The sequence below is a fragment of the Mustela nivalis genome, assembly GCF_964662115.1.
Source record: "Mustela nivalis genome assembly, chromosome: 5".
NCBI lineage: Eukaryota > Metazoa > Chordata > Mammalia > Carnivora > Mustelidae > Mustela > Mustela nivalis.
Genome location: NC_139024.1, coordinates 131,179,787 through 131,195,044, shown reverse-complemented (window position 1 = coordinate 131,195,044; position 15,258 = coordinate 131,179,787). Strand labels below are relative to the sequence as shown.

Below are 15,258 nucleotides of genomic sequence, written 5' to 3'. Positions count from 1 at the left end.
CTCAATCCCAGGACCCAGAGATCATGGCCTGAGCCGAAGGCAGAGGCTTAACCCACTGAGCTACCCAGGCGCCCCTGGGCCCAGGTTTTGATGGCTTCTTTCCTCAATCTTATAAAACCTATTTGAACTCTACTGGGTGCCAGAACTGCTTAAACATATTTGGTCCCTTGTAATTTTAACCTTCCAGTATTCAATGCACCTGATCCATGTAATATCCTATAGTATTTTTGTCAAATGAAGACTCTCAAAGTGTGTTTCTTGGGAGACACTTTTCAATTGGTTGCTTACATTTCTGCATTTATTATTTGTTCTAGACCATCCTTTGAAGATGGTTGTATTGAATAGACTTGGAAGACAGAAATAGTATCTTTTTTTTTAACTTAACCTGTTGTGTTTGCAAATACTATCTGCCTCTGTTTTGATTCTTCTTGTGGGAACTGAGGCTCAGAACTGATATATAACTCCCACCCCTACACACACACACAAACACACACACACACAAATACTCCTAATATTCTGGCTACCTCTATTGCTGTGAATAATAAACTATATTATTTCTGAACCATGAGTCTGCGTCTTCTATCAACACCCAAGAAACCACGGCAGACTCATACACCAGCTTTCAAATAAGGGAAAATAATCTCATATGCTTTATATTTTTTGATAGTGTTACCTACTTCTGAACATATGACTGAACACATATAAAGCTGGAGCCATGACCAGTTAGAGCTTCTTCTATGGAAGAACTATGCATTCACTAGTAAACAAATGTAGTTTCATCTTTTTTTTTCCCCTCCTGGACACCATTTCCTCTCTCACACTGTTGCTCAAATTGGATGGAGTCCAAGGCCCTTTGAGGAAATTTTTGTTTAATGACTCAAAGTAAAATAGGAAGAGTCTAAAGTGCTAAAAATAATTCTAGATAAAAGGTATAAGATCATGCCAGAAAGGATAGTAATTTTATCTAACAACTGCCTGTTCACCCCTTATTTGTTCATTAACTAATCTCCAAATTCCTGACTAAATCCCTGTTGTAAGCCAGAATGTGAGCTAAAAACTGGGATTTTAAAAAAGTTTTCATTTGAAATCCAGTTAGTTAACATATATGGTTGTATTAATTTCATGTGTACACTATAACATATAGCAGTCAGTGCTCATCATGACAAGTGCTCTAATTAAACCCCATCACTTATTTAATCCATCACTCCTTTCAGATCCCCTCAAGTAACCATCAGTTTGCTCTCCGTAATGAAATGTCTGTTTCTTGCTTTGTTTCTCTTTCTATGTCTTATTATTTTCCCCTTTGCTTGTTTGTTTTGTTTCTTTTATTCCATATATGAGTAAAGGTATTTGTCTTTCTCTGACTGACTTATTACACTTTTAGCATTATACTGTCTAGTTCCATCCATGTTATTGCAAATGGCAAGATTTCAGTCTTTTTTTATGGCAGAATAATATTCCATTGTATATACATACCACTTATTCTTTATTTATTCATCAATTGATGGATACTTGGGCTCTTTCCATATCTTAGCTTTACAAATAATGCTGATATAAACATAGGGGTGCTAGCATCCCTTTGAATAAGTTTTCTTATATTCATTGAGTAAATACACAACAGGATAGTTGTATCACAAAGAACCTCTATTTTTAAATTTTATGGAAATTCCATACTGTTTTCAAATATGGCTGTTTCAGTTTGCATCACCACCAATAGTTCACAATTGTTACTTTTTCTTTTTTTTTAAGATTTTATTCATTTGACAGAGAGAGATCACAAGTAGAGAGAGAGAGGAGGGAGCAGGCTCCATGCCTGACAGAGAGCCCGATGTGGGACTTGATCCCAGGACCCTGAGATCATGACCTGAGCTGAAGGCATAGGCTTAACCCACTGAGCCACCCAGGCAGCCCCCACAAGTGTTACTTTTTCACATCCTCTCCAACACCTTTTGTTTCTTGTAGTGTTGATTTTAGCCATTCTGACAGGTGTGAGGTGGTATCTCTTTCTAGTTTTGCTTTGCAATTTCCTGATGATACATGATGATGGACATCTTTTCATGTATCTACTGAACATTTGAATGTGTTCTTTGGGGAAACACTTGTTCATGTCTTCTATCCATGTTTTTATTGGATTATTTGTTTTTGGATGTTGACTAAAAACTGGATATTAAGTAACACACAAGACAGGTTTCCTTGAGCTTAAATTTTATTTGCATGAGTATCATTAACAGGATAAAATATGCATATGTGTATGTACAAGTGTGTTTATGTATACATCTATCTATCTATCCTCTATCCCCTGTCTTCTAATTGTGGTAAATCCTGTAAGGTGGGGAATGGGATAGTCTGAAGAAATATGCTGCTGGATATGTTGGGTAAGCAAATTTAATTGCACTCAGATGCATTGGATATAAGTGAATCACTCAAATGAGTTATTTAATATTATATAGAAACAAATTAAAATTTTATGTAGTTGAAAATAATAGGTAGTTAAAATAATTTTTGTTGTTTGTTGTTTTTGTGTCTTTTTATGTTTGTATATACTATGGTGTGAATGTTTATGTCTCCCAAAATCATATTATGAAATCTAACTCTGGAAGTGATAGTATTAAAACATAGGGGCCTTTGGGAGGTGATTATGTCATAAGTGGGATTACAGTCCTTTTAAAGGAGACCCCAGAGAGTTCTCTTGATTCATTCATCATGTACGTTTACAGTGAGAAGATAGCCATCTATGAGGAAGTGGATTCTGCCTGGATCTGCCCATTCCTTAATCTTGAACTTCTCAGTTCTAGAACTGTGAGAAATAAATTTTTGTTCTTTATAAGCTATTAAGTCTATATCATGTCCGTTATAGCAGCCTGCATGCAGAAGGACACTATGACCTAAAATGAGAGCAATAAATATAAAGTTTCAGTAAAGTCAGTTGGTACAATGTTTTTTTGCTTAGAGAAGACATGCTGCTTCATGTTAAACCTTGATATTGTATATGTTTCTTGAAGGGCCACTTCTTACTCCTTTGTGTGTTTTCCACAAAGTCCAGGATGATGCCTTACATAAAGGTAATATTTTATAAATACTGTTGGAAATATATACTTCTCTAAAATCTTATTTTGCCTACAGATTACTTGGATCCACTTTACCTTGTGTAGAATATTTGAAATATATTAAGAACAGAATGTCTCTCTAAATAACATTTAGAATCATCATTAGTTTATGACTCCTGACTCATTTGTTTATGCAGTGATACTTACTGCAAGAACACTGAAGTTTGTAATATAATTTTTGAATTAATCACCAAGCTAGTTTATTATAACTTATGAAAAAATAATTTCTCATGTTGGTTTAATTCTGCTCTTATGTTATGGTCATCACATTTTCATTAAAATAAAGTAGAAAATAGAAGTAAATAATAAATGAAAAATAAAAAATAATAAATAAAAAAATAAAAGTAAAACTCTTGTGAAATGTTAAACTTTTCTTACTTATTTTGTTTTGCTTTTCCTCTACCATGCTGGCAAAGCTGTACTTTGCAGATAGATACAATTTTCTAGTTGCTAGGTTTGTTACTTTTGCTAAAATTTTCAAAATATAAGAAGTTGAATAGTCATGGATTGTTTATTAAACTCCTTATCTACACATATAAAAATAAAACAATGATGGTGACCTGGGTATTTCTAAAATTGTATTCTGTTTTTCCATATTATGTTTTATAATGTAATTAATAAAGATTCTGCATATATTAACACCCATCCCCTTCTATCTCATCTGTATGTCCATTACAGAGCATGTATGATTTCTATTCATTGCTATGTTGTTGTGAAGAGATTGTCTGAAGTAGTCCTATATTTATGCAGGTAGATCTTAAGCTACGGTGCTCTTGTTTATTTGCTTGTTTGTGATCAGTATGTCTGAAAGATGGTAACTATTGCATCAGGTATGACGATTAAAAAATATTACTGGTGCCTGATGATACACTGTGATGAAATAGGTAAGTTGATTCATGATTTGTTAATTAAATTAGAAAAGAAATTCCTTTGGATATTTCCTTTATTAAGAGTTTTTTTTTTATTAACGAATTCTTTGGGATGTTTTTTGTGTAATATATATCACATGCCTCAACCTTTAAATTTGAATGTAGAAAAGAGTTATCAGAATGAGCCTAGAAAATATTGTTATGAAATATTTTTGATCTGTTATATTATGTTAACTTATGAAATAATGGTAGTTATTTTTATTAGCATTTCCTACTTTCCACATGCCCTTACAGATGAGATATCATGTTTTTCCCACTCTTTTTATCGTGGTTGTTATATTCTTCATGATCAATAACAATCAATGAAAATTCATAACATTAATTTTCTTTGTGAAAGTGATATTTTAGACAGAATCCATGACCAAAAATTTTATCTGTTGTTCTTCCAGGAGATGAGACTATCAATGTTCCTGAAATTTCAAGAAATAGAACTTACGAATTGTGTTGGTTGATGTTTATTGTCTCTGAACTTAGAGGTGCATAGTTCAATTTAATATTTATTTTGGGGGCGTCTGGGTGGCTCAGTGGGTTAAAGCATCTGCCTTTGGCTCAGGTCATTATCCCAGGGTCCTGGGATCGAGCCCCGCATCAGGCTCTCTGCCTAGCAGGGAGCCTGCTTCCTCTTCCCTCTCTCTCTACCTGCCTCTCTGCCTACTTGTGATCTTTATCTGTCGAATAAAATAAATAAAATCCTAAAAAAAATGGAGTGGACCTTAGGGGATTGCTTATCTGAAATTGAGGGACATCATAAAAAAAATAAAAAATAAAATTTATTTTGAATTGAAAACAAAATCTTACTGAAGTTTAGGCATCCCACTTTATATCAGGCCTCCAGTACATTCTAACTTATTTATAGAAAATATCATAAACATGAATGTCACTTTTCCTATTGCATTTATACTGAAACTGCAATGACTCAAAGATGTCAGATCTGAAAAGCACTACCTTTCTATAATTTCTGTTTCCTAGGAGGAATGGTTATACCATTTTAGCACAATTATCCAACAGTGTTCAAAACCACCATGAATTTTAAAACAAAGTTATTACACCTTAAAAATCAAGTATGGAAATGTATAAACAACCAAATCTCTATCTGTAAATGAAATACTCCCACACAGACGGGTTTTATCTTTCTAACTTAAGGAATTTGGTAGCACAGACTCAGGGTAGTAGATTCACTGCCTACAGTATACTTTCAGGGAGAGAGTAATGTAGGCTCTGAGTCCCTTTCTGCCTAGAGATGACCTAATAGTGGTTCTGGCATTGTTTGTTTGTTTTTGAAAATACGTTTCTGAGCGTCATTCAGAAAATGCAGAGTTTGGCAATCTATATAAATTAAGGATGATCTTTTTGAATGTTTGTCTTTCACTATATCAAATTAACATAATTGGACAGAAATTCCACTAAATTAAGCATTGTTAGGAAACGTGTAAATTGGAGCTGCTCAAATTAGTTGCTCTTTGAACTATGTGCTGTTGGTTCAGGATTAGATAAGGAGTTTGAAGGAAAACCTAAATCATTGCTTCCTTTTTTGAGAGAGTCTTAGCATATTTTCTTAAAATTAGCTGAAATAAACAATGTGTTTAGTCGCAAAGTGATTTGCATTTTTGCACAAACTCCCTATCTCCTTGAGAATTATAACAAATATTTCATGAAACATCATTGATCTTTACTTTGTTACACTGCTGTAAAGTACATTCAGAGCTGCCAGTTAAAAGTGTTAGTGTTGAGATGAAATGTCATGCATTTTTCTTCACTTCCATGCAAATGAACACAGTAATTTATTAAGACACAATGAAGAAAAAAAAATTGACAATGAGTTCCAGATTTTAAAACTCACTTGCCATTCAATCCAAATTGTGAGTTTGATTGGTTACCAAACACTTTATAATGCACCCCCGGTAATTTTACAGAGATTATTGTTTTCTTACCAATTCTTGATTATTCTGTCTTGCAATGCAGAGAAAGCTAACTAATTTAAAATAAACTTCCATTAAATTTGATTGTTATAATCTTAAAATTGATTTATTTCCATATACAGAGTTTAAAGTATTCACAATTTACATTAAATATATATTCTGTGTATACCTTGGAAAAATTATACTGAAAATTGAAATTAAAATGATGTTGTATATAGCTGCAAGAAGCCGCCTGTCCCATTTCATCTTACTATATAAGTTGTGTCAGGTAATTTATAAAATCCCTACTGCATAACAAATCTATTTTTTGTTGGAATGGGTAGTAATGTTTCTAATTATTTCCAAATAAGAGTCGGTCTATGAGTGCATCTGCAACTGTATTTTTTCTAAGTGAGTTCATGGTCTTGAACTGAGAAAGCTCAGAACATTAAACATCAAAATAATATATTTTGACATAATTAGACATCAAGGAAATGCAATTAAAATGACACTGAGATATCACTAAACACTTACCAGAATGGCTAAAACTAAATATAATGACAAGACCAAAAGAAAAAAATATACCATTTGTTGATACACAATGGCAAGTTGTACCATAACTTAACCATCTCAGACTAGTGTAGTGTTAAATTTGTTTTTCTAAGCAATGTTTTGGGTCACTTACCACTTTTCAAGGATATAAAGTGCTATCATTTACTTAAAACTGTGAAATTGGGTGAGATTTAAATTTCAATTTATGTTAAAACATTTTGTAAACTGTGTTAAACTTTGACATTTGTTCCCTCTGTTCAGTGAATAACACTATATCATATTCTGAAAAATATGCTAATTTTCATTTTGAAAAATATCCCTTTTTCCTCTTATGGTAATTATTAATATGAATTAATAGTAGAATTTGATATGGTTCCATATGACCACAAATACTTTATTGTATAGTATCAAATTTAATAATGAATATAATGTACTTCTTTGGACAATTTTTAAAGACCAGTCTACTCTTGAAACAAAAAAGTGGAGATGCACTTCTTTAGTTCACACAAATTTCATTTTATTATATATAACCTCAGATAAATTTCAACAAATCTTAATTCATTAAAATTATGTCTTCTTAAAAATCTCAAGAAGAGTAAAACCATCAAAAATAAAAATAAACACACACTACACACACACATCACCCATGTATTGGCAAATCACAATTGCTGTAAAAATACATTAGGCATTCCACAGTTAAGGGCTATCAAAATTTCCATCAGTGACATAAAGATTTGTATCCAAATGGACTGATTTTCCAGAATCCAAGAAAAAGTCTCCTAGGGTTTATTTAAAGATAAATATTTGAACAAATACTTCTTAAATTTAGGAAATTCAGAACATACGATTAAAGAATATTTGCAGTGCAGACTATATTCAATCCTTCCTTCAAAATGTGCCTTTGAGTACATAATTCTGTTTTCTCTATCTAAATTGAGCTGTCCTCCAAGGAAGTTTTCTAAAATGTGTGTCTCTGTGTGATAAATGTTCTAAGACCTAACATGCTTCATTGTATTTTTACTGTGCTCTCAAATTTAATCAATAATTTGGCTTGGGACGCCTGGGTGGCTCAGTTGGTTAAGCAGCTGCCTTTAACTCAGGTCATGATCCCAGCGTCCTGGGATCGAGTCCCACATCGGGCTCCTTGCTCCGCAGGGAGCCTGCTTCTCCCTCTGCCTCTGCCTTCCACTCTGTCTGCCTGTGCTTCCTCTCACTCTCTCTCTCTCTGACAAATAAATAAATAAATAAATAATCTTTAAAAAAATAATTTGGCTTGATGTATAATATCTAGTTTCAAATATCTTTTCCATCTATACAAACACCCAGCTGTCTCTTTTATATGGTATTACTATTGAGAATTCTGCTGTCAGTATTATTCTTGTACATTTTAGGTGATCTGTTCTTCTGTTTGGCATCATTTATGCTCTTCTCTGTTTTTGATATTCTTAAAACTCACCATAATGTATATGAGTGTTTTTTTTTGTGTGTGTGGTTTTTGTTTTGTTTTGTTTCTGATTTCTCATGTTTGGCATCATTTTAAGATTGGTATCTTTTATCTTTCTTTAATTCTCCAAAATTTATCTCAGTACTTATTTAAATATTTTCTTTATTTTTTTTCTTTTCTGCTGCATTTGGGCAGAAGTCATTAATTTGTATGTTTGTTTGTTTTCCCAACTCATTTATTTATTTTACAGCTATATTCATCTTAGTCTCCATTTATTATATTCTTTATTTCAACAACTTTCACTTAATTTATATTTGCAGTATAGTATCTTTCTTTTCTTTGTATATGTATATTATTATTTTATCATATACTTTTAAGCTATTTTTTAAAATATTTTATTTATTTATTTGACAGTGAGAGATCACAAGTAGGCAGAGAGGCGGGCAGCGAGAGAGAAAGGGAAGCAAGCTACCTGTTGAGCAGGAAGCCCAATGTGGGGCTTGATCCCAGGACCAAGAGATCATGACCTGAACCAAAGGCAGTGGCTTAACCCACTGAGCCACCCAGGCGCCCCTTTTAAGCTATTTTTTAAAAGTACAGTCATTCTTTTTTTTTTTTTTTAGATTTTATTTATTTATTTATTTGACAGAGAGAGATCACAAGTAGACGGAGGGCAGGCAGAGAGAGAGAGAGAGAAGCAGACTCCCTGCTGAACAGAGAGCCTGATGCAGGACTTGATCCCAGGACCCTGAGATCATGAACTGAGCTGAAGGCAGTGGCTTAATCCACTGCGCCACCTAGGAGCCCCTAAGCTATTTTTTTAATTCCCCTTCCAATAACACTTGGATTGCCATATAAAGTTAACCACATCATCTTTTTTAGGTAAGTAATTGTACTTTTTATGTGCATAGTTATTTTGGTCCATGAGTTCAGCTCCTCTTAGGATCATCAAATCTCTGTAAAGTCTGGGTAGGGTAGGATTTTCTAAGCAACAATAAAATACATTGAAACCTGGTAGCTTAATTATAACAATGTTTTCTTTCTCAATCATTCACAATAGTATTACATTCTGAGTAGCTTCCTTCTATTTTGCAGCTATACTGTTTGGAAAAACTTGAATTGTGGTATCACTGTGATAATGTGAATTAGGGTTTTTTCAGAGAATCGGGAACAGAAAAAGAGGAAGATATTCTCCAGTGCCAACTCTAGAAGTGACTATTAAGACATCTGTCAAAATATAATTGAACAAAACTCAGAAATGCCATCTCCAGTGAAATACAAAGAAGATTATATATAGTTCTGGGCACACACATCTCATTTGACCCAATGATGTACATCAATGAAAGACTGAAGGCCAATCACCACTCCATGGGAGAATTTAAAAATAACTTTACTAATGAGGCCAAGAATTCAGAATCACAAATACATCAGAACTAATAATAACTGCCTTCATTTGATGTTATTCTATAAGATAAATCCTACGATCAAGTTTCAATTTTAAATTCTTACAATTTTAAATTCTTAAATCCTTATGAAGAAGCATCATTTGGAGGGAGCAGTTTTCATAATTTATCATCCATCAGCCTTTTTTTAAAGATTTTATTTATTTATTGGACACAGAGAGAGAGAAAGAGAGAGAGAGATCACAAGTAAGCAGAGAGGCAGGCAAGCAGGGAGGGAAGCAGGCTTCCTTTTGAGCAGAGTCTGATGTGGGGCTGGATCCCAGGACCCAGAGACCATGACTTGAGATGAAGGCAGAGGCTTAACCCACCACCCACGTGATGAGAGAGCCACTCAGGTGCCCCTCATCCATCAGTCTTAATTGATTGGAGGAAAATGTGTGGAGGAATAATGCCTTAGGGAGCTAATCTCTCTAAAGAATTTTCAAGTCTTTACCCCTTCAAGGTTTTTGTACAGTTCTGATAGCCTCTAAACATCCAGCTGATTTCTACAGTGACAGGCCTGTTAAAACCTGTCTTCAAACCAGGAATAGAGCTTGAAACATACCGGTCAAGAGCACCTTTGAATCTTTTAAGGAATTTCTCATCATTTCTTTGTTTTTGGTTAATATCTGAAATAGTTCCATATTACACTTGCATAATTTCTCCAGAGCTGACATTGAAGGAGGCATTCAGTTCCAGCTAGTTCCATATTTTGGAAGAACTATAATTCTATATAAAAAAACATATTTTAGGGCGCCTGGGTGGCTCAGTGGGTTAAAATCTCTGCCTTCGGCTCAGGTCATGATTCCAGGTTCCTGGGATTGAGTCCCACAGTGGGCTATCTTCTCAGCAGGGAGCCTGCTTCCATTCCTCTCTCTCTGGCTGCCTCTCTGCCTTCCTGTGATCTCTGTCAAGTAAATAAATAAAATTTTTAAAAAAACATATTTTATACAAGATATTCATGTTTATTAACTAAGATATCACAATACAAATAATACAAACAGTTGCTCTTTATTAATACCTTCAACCAAGATCAAAAAATGTGTCATATTTTCTCCAAAAATTTTATATCATCTGATAGGTCAGATATATATAAAATTACATTTAAAGTTTTAAAAATATCAGCAAATATTTTCATTTAAATGCAAATTTGAAAAAAATCTACTTTTCCAAACACAACTTTTTATCCTATTTTTTTTGAATTTTGTCGACAACTGATAAAATGTTTAGCAAGACTATAAATGTTAGATCGAAAAAAATGATTAATAGATGTAGGTTCAAATTATTATGTTCCATTAAAAATGATTTAGTCTTTGATGAACATCTGTTGGTAATATGTTGAATCCAGATATAGTAAATTAATGACATATATAAAATTATAGGGAAATGACACCTTCCGTTCCATTATGAGCAGAGCTTTTAAAATGCTATTTGTCACAACCTGTCATCTTGTCATTATGTAGCATTATGTAGCATTAAAAAATATAAACTCTTCACTTCGAAGACTTTTAGAAATCTAAAATATGACTTTCTATGGTTTGTGTTTCCATTTTCCTTTATTTCCAGTTTGAACAAATCCACATGCTTTGATTCAAAGGTAATCAATTCCTCTTATTTGGAAAAATGATGTTTATTTTTGTTCTCTCACCCTTAGCAGGTGGTTTCATTTTATCACACTTCAGAGTTATAATTTCATGCTTATTAAAACATTTATTATGATCTACATAGATGAATGAAACTTTTATTTTATTAAATTATTTGCCAAAAAATCTGTTATTTTTAAAAATGTATTTCATTTGAAGGGTTATTTTAGAGCGTTCAGAGATGATCTAGGAGTGTGGTATTACGCAGTTTTTAAGTAGGTCTGAAATGGTTATTTATATGATTGTTTCTTTAAGGCTTATGTATATTGTCCATAATATGCTATAAAATATTTTGAAAGTAAATTTAAAGTATGTTTTACATAGTTTATTTTTTGGAAAAAATATTGAAATGACTTATGAAATTCAGTATACTCTCAACATTAATTTATTCTGAAATTTACCTGTTGTCTACTGAACCTATTATATGGCAGATATTACTTCAGACTACGCTGGTAAATGAAATACTTAGCTTTGTAGAACTTTTATTTTTATGGGTGAGACAATTAAAAGCTATAAACCTTAATAAAAATTGCATAGTGCATTCAAAAATGATGAGTACAATGGGGAAAAAGAAAAATTAGATCAGGGTGTGAAAAAACAAGATTGCTAGGCAGGGGATGGGGAGTTATAATTTTTAATAGGAAGATCAGGGTAGTTACAATGAAGCTGACAATTGAACAAAGGTATGGAAAGGTGATGAATTTTCCCAGGACTATCAGCAATAAGGTCACTCCAGACAAAGGAATTGGCTATCTTGAAGGCCATAAGGTTGGATCGTGCCTGGCATATCTGAGGAATAGCAAGGAGGCCACTGTGAGTGACTGAAGAGTAGCAGGGAAAGAGGTCACAGAGGTTAAATGAGTGGCTAGATCATGTAAAAGCTTAGAAGTCATTGTAAAACTCTGGATTTTATATTTGGAAACTTACTGTGTGATAGAATTTCTGCTAATAACTGAGAGTTCAAATGTCCATAAAATTTCAAGGATTCTTATTCTAGTAAGACAGAATAAAGAAAAAGAGTTCATATTTTCACATGGTGTAACAAATCCTCGGAGATCCAAGTGTAGGAAGCTGTGGGAGCACAGAAGAAGGCACTAAAATCTCACCAATATATTTGATGACTGTGACTATGTATAAATTTGTATTTTGTAGAGTTTTTATAGTCATGGAATCACACAGTATATACTATTCATTGCCTGGCTTTTCTTTTCTCAGCATCATTACTTTGAGAATCTCCAATTGTAAATAGTTCATATTGATGTGGAATAGTAATCTCTTTAATGAATAGATCATAATTTGTCTTTGCTCTATTGATGGACATTGATGAACATTTCCACTGTTTTCAATTCTTAAAAATAAAGCTGCTATGAAATTCATATACAAGTCCTTGTACGAACATAGGGTTTGTTTCTCTTAGTTAAATGCCTAGAAGTAAAATGGCTATTTGTGTAACTGCAACATACTTTGCATTTAAAAACATTTTGAAACTATTTTCCAAAGTGGTGGTATCATGATATATGCCAACAACAGTTTAGATTTTTTGTTGCTTCCCAATCTAGCTCAGACGAAGTACAATTAGCCTTTATAATTTTGCTATTCTAATAGATATGTAAGCATGTCTCATTATGATTTTAATTTGTATTTCTTTAATGTCTAAATGTTGAGAAATTTGTCATGTGCTTATAAGCCATCATATCCTTTTGGTGACATGTCTCTTCAGTAATTTTCTTCACATGTAAAATTGGATACTCTGTTTGGTTATTAGTAAGGTTTTTTATTTTTATTCATTTTTTTAATAATCAGAGTAGATGTCCATTATCACATATATAATTGCAAATCCCTTCTCCATCTTTACGGTTTCTCAATGGAGCTTTGATAGCTGTGTCTTTCAAGAAATATGCTACTTCTTTTCTGGTACACGGATGTATGACTAGAACATTATCACTCTAGACCTTTGCCAAGAAAATCATGGCTTAAGATATATGTAGTCTGCGGTTGTTGGGAGTGTTCTGTAGTATCAAGCATATCTAGTTAGTTGATAATTTTGTTCAAGTCTTACATATCTTACCAATTTGATGACCATTTGTCTATATAATCTTAAAATAAGGGTGTTGAAATTTTTTTCCATTTCTCTTCTAAGGTAGAAGTTATGATTTTTGTTCTTAGTTTTTCCCTATATATCCCCAAATCTGTTATTAAGTATTAAAAGTCAAGAATTATTATACTCCCTGATGAATTCATCCTTTTACTCTTCTGTAATTTTGACTTGATCTTTATGTCTGATAATGAAATTTGCATTAAAATCACTTTTCATTATCTTGATATAACCACCAAAGTTATAGTGTGATTAGTGTTAATATAGCATATTTTTTCTTTTACTTTTTAAAGCACTTCTATATTTAATCCTGACAAAGAAACAAAACAGCTTTCTAACTCTGGAAGCATCTTTCTAAATTATCTTTTTCTTTTTTTTAAATGAAGCAGTAGCAATTTTTGTTAAGGGACCAAAACTGAAAGTTGGTTTAGAAATTTATTTATTTATTTATTTATTTATTTAAAGATTTTATATTGTTTATTGACAGCAAGAGAGAGAGAGAGAGAGAAGAAGAAGCACACAAGTAGGGGGAATCACGTGCAAAGGGAGAGGAAGAAGCAAGCTCCTTGGGGTGCAAGTAGTCCCATGCAGGGCTGGATCCCTGTACACTGAAATCATGACCGCAGCCAAAGGCAAACATCTGCTTTAAACAACTGAGTCATCCAGGCACCCCTAGAAAATTTAAAAAAAAAAAAGACCTTTTAAAAACATTTTGTTTCTTTCTTGTTTTTTTTTTAATATTTTATTTATTTGACAGACAGAGAGACAGGAAGAGGAACTATAAGCAGGCAGAGGGAAAAGGAGAAGCAGGTTTACCACTGAGCAGAGAGCCTAATGTAGGGCTCCATCCCAGGACCCTGGGATCATGACCTGAAAAGAAGGGACACTTATGGAGGAAGCCACCTAGACACCTCTTTTCTTTGTTTTTAATATATGGCAACTGATGCTTCCCAGCCACGAGGAGCATATTACCCATTGATTAAATCTTTGGTAACAACCTATTTAAAAAGGTGTGTAAATATATACTTACTCAGATTTATACACTTTGTGTTTTCTTCATAGTTTGGGGCTGGACCCCATGGTCAAAACACTGCTTCCAGTCTTTGTCTTCCCATCTTTTGATACCAGGTATTTGGTCAGCAAAGCAAATTAGTATCAAAAATTAATAAGCCCTTGGCCCCATATCTCTGGAGCAGGGGTTGCTCTTAACCAAGGCCCAGAGCAGTTGACCTCCCCTCATGAGTGCTATAGCCCCAAGGACTAGGTCCCTGCCACCAGAACTCAGTCTTACATGTAATGCTAAGCAGACAAAACCAAAACAGGAAAGCTCTGACAGCTTTCACTTGCATGCCTCATCTCCAACTCCTTCGACATCCAGGCAGTACCAGATGACAGGGAGGGGTCTTGGTCCAACATATGGGAGGGAAGGAAGTAGCCACGAGCAAGTACCTGCCTCTCTGTTCCTTTCTTTCATGAGCAGGTTGTAAGGAGGAGGAAGAGGAAGGGGAAGAGAGGTGAACTTCAAGGGGTGAAGGCCTCAGGTAGGCATCTGGCTCCTGCCAGTAGGAAAGGGACAAAGGAGAAGGCAGTGAGACTTACAGGGAGGGTGGGGGGTAAGGGTTACAGCTTATGACGGAATCTGGACAGGAGTAATAGGGATACTAGTCATTTGAGTCCACCATTGGCAAGCTGGGCTGGGTGTCATTGCAGATAGGCCTCCCTGGGCAACGGCACATGAGAGAAGGTGGAATTCTTCTCTGAGGAGCAGGTGGAGCTTTGGGTGTTGGGAAAGCATAGACAGTATTGTTCCAGGGCCAAGGACAGGTCCAGGTACTCCTGGTTGGGGGTCAAGGCCACAGTATGATCCAGGTCTTCTACCAGCAGCTTGAAGGTACCACATGCCAGCCACCCCTCATTATTGTGTATAACTCTCTGGTGCACTTATTGGCTTATCCATCAAATGACTCCTTCAGCAGCTTGAAAACCACCTCCACAGGCACTCCAGGATATGGGAGGCTTCCAGAGTGAAAATTTTGCACAGGATCACCCCAAAAGACCAGAAGTCACTCTGGTGGATGAAGATCTGGTCAAACATGGCCTTAGGGACCATCCACTTCACAGGCAGTCAACTGTTGCTTGTCTTTTTAT

The 15,258-nt window shown here is 34.3% G+C and overlaps 1 long non-coding RNA gene across 1 annotated transcript; it reads left to right on the top strand.

Annotated features, from left to right (window-relative positions):
* The first annotated feature begins 2,285 nt into the window (after positions 1-2,285).
* Positions 2,286-13,747, top strand: LOC309865622. The gene is made up of 3 exons (XR_014312204.1): positions 2,286-2,375; positions 3,003-3,062; positions 13,598-13,747. It is a non-coding gene; the product is annotated as an uncharacterized lncRNA (long non-coding RNA).
* The last annotated feature ends 1,511 nt before the right edge of the window (positions 13,748-15,258 follow it).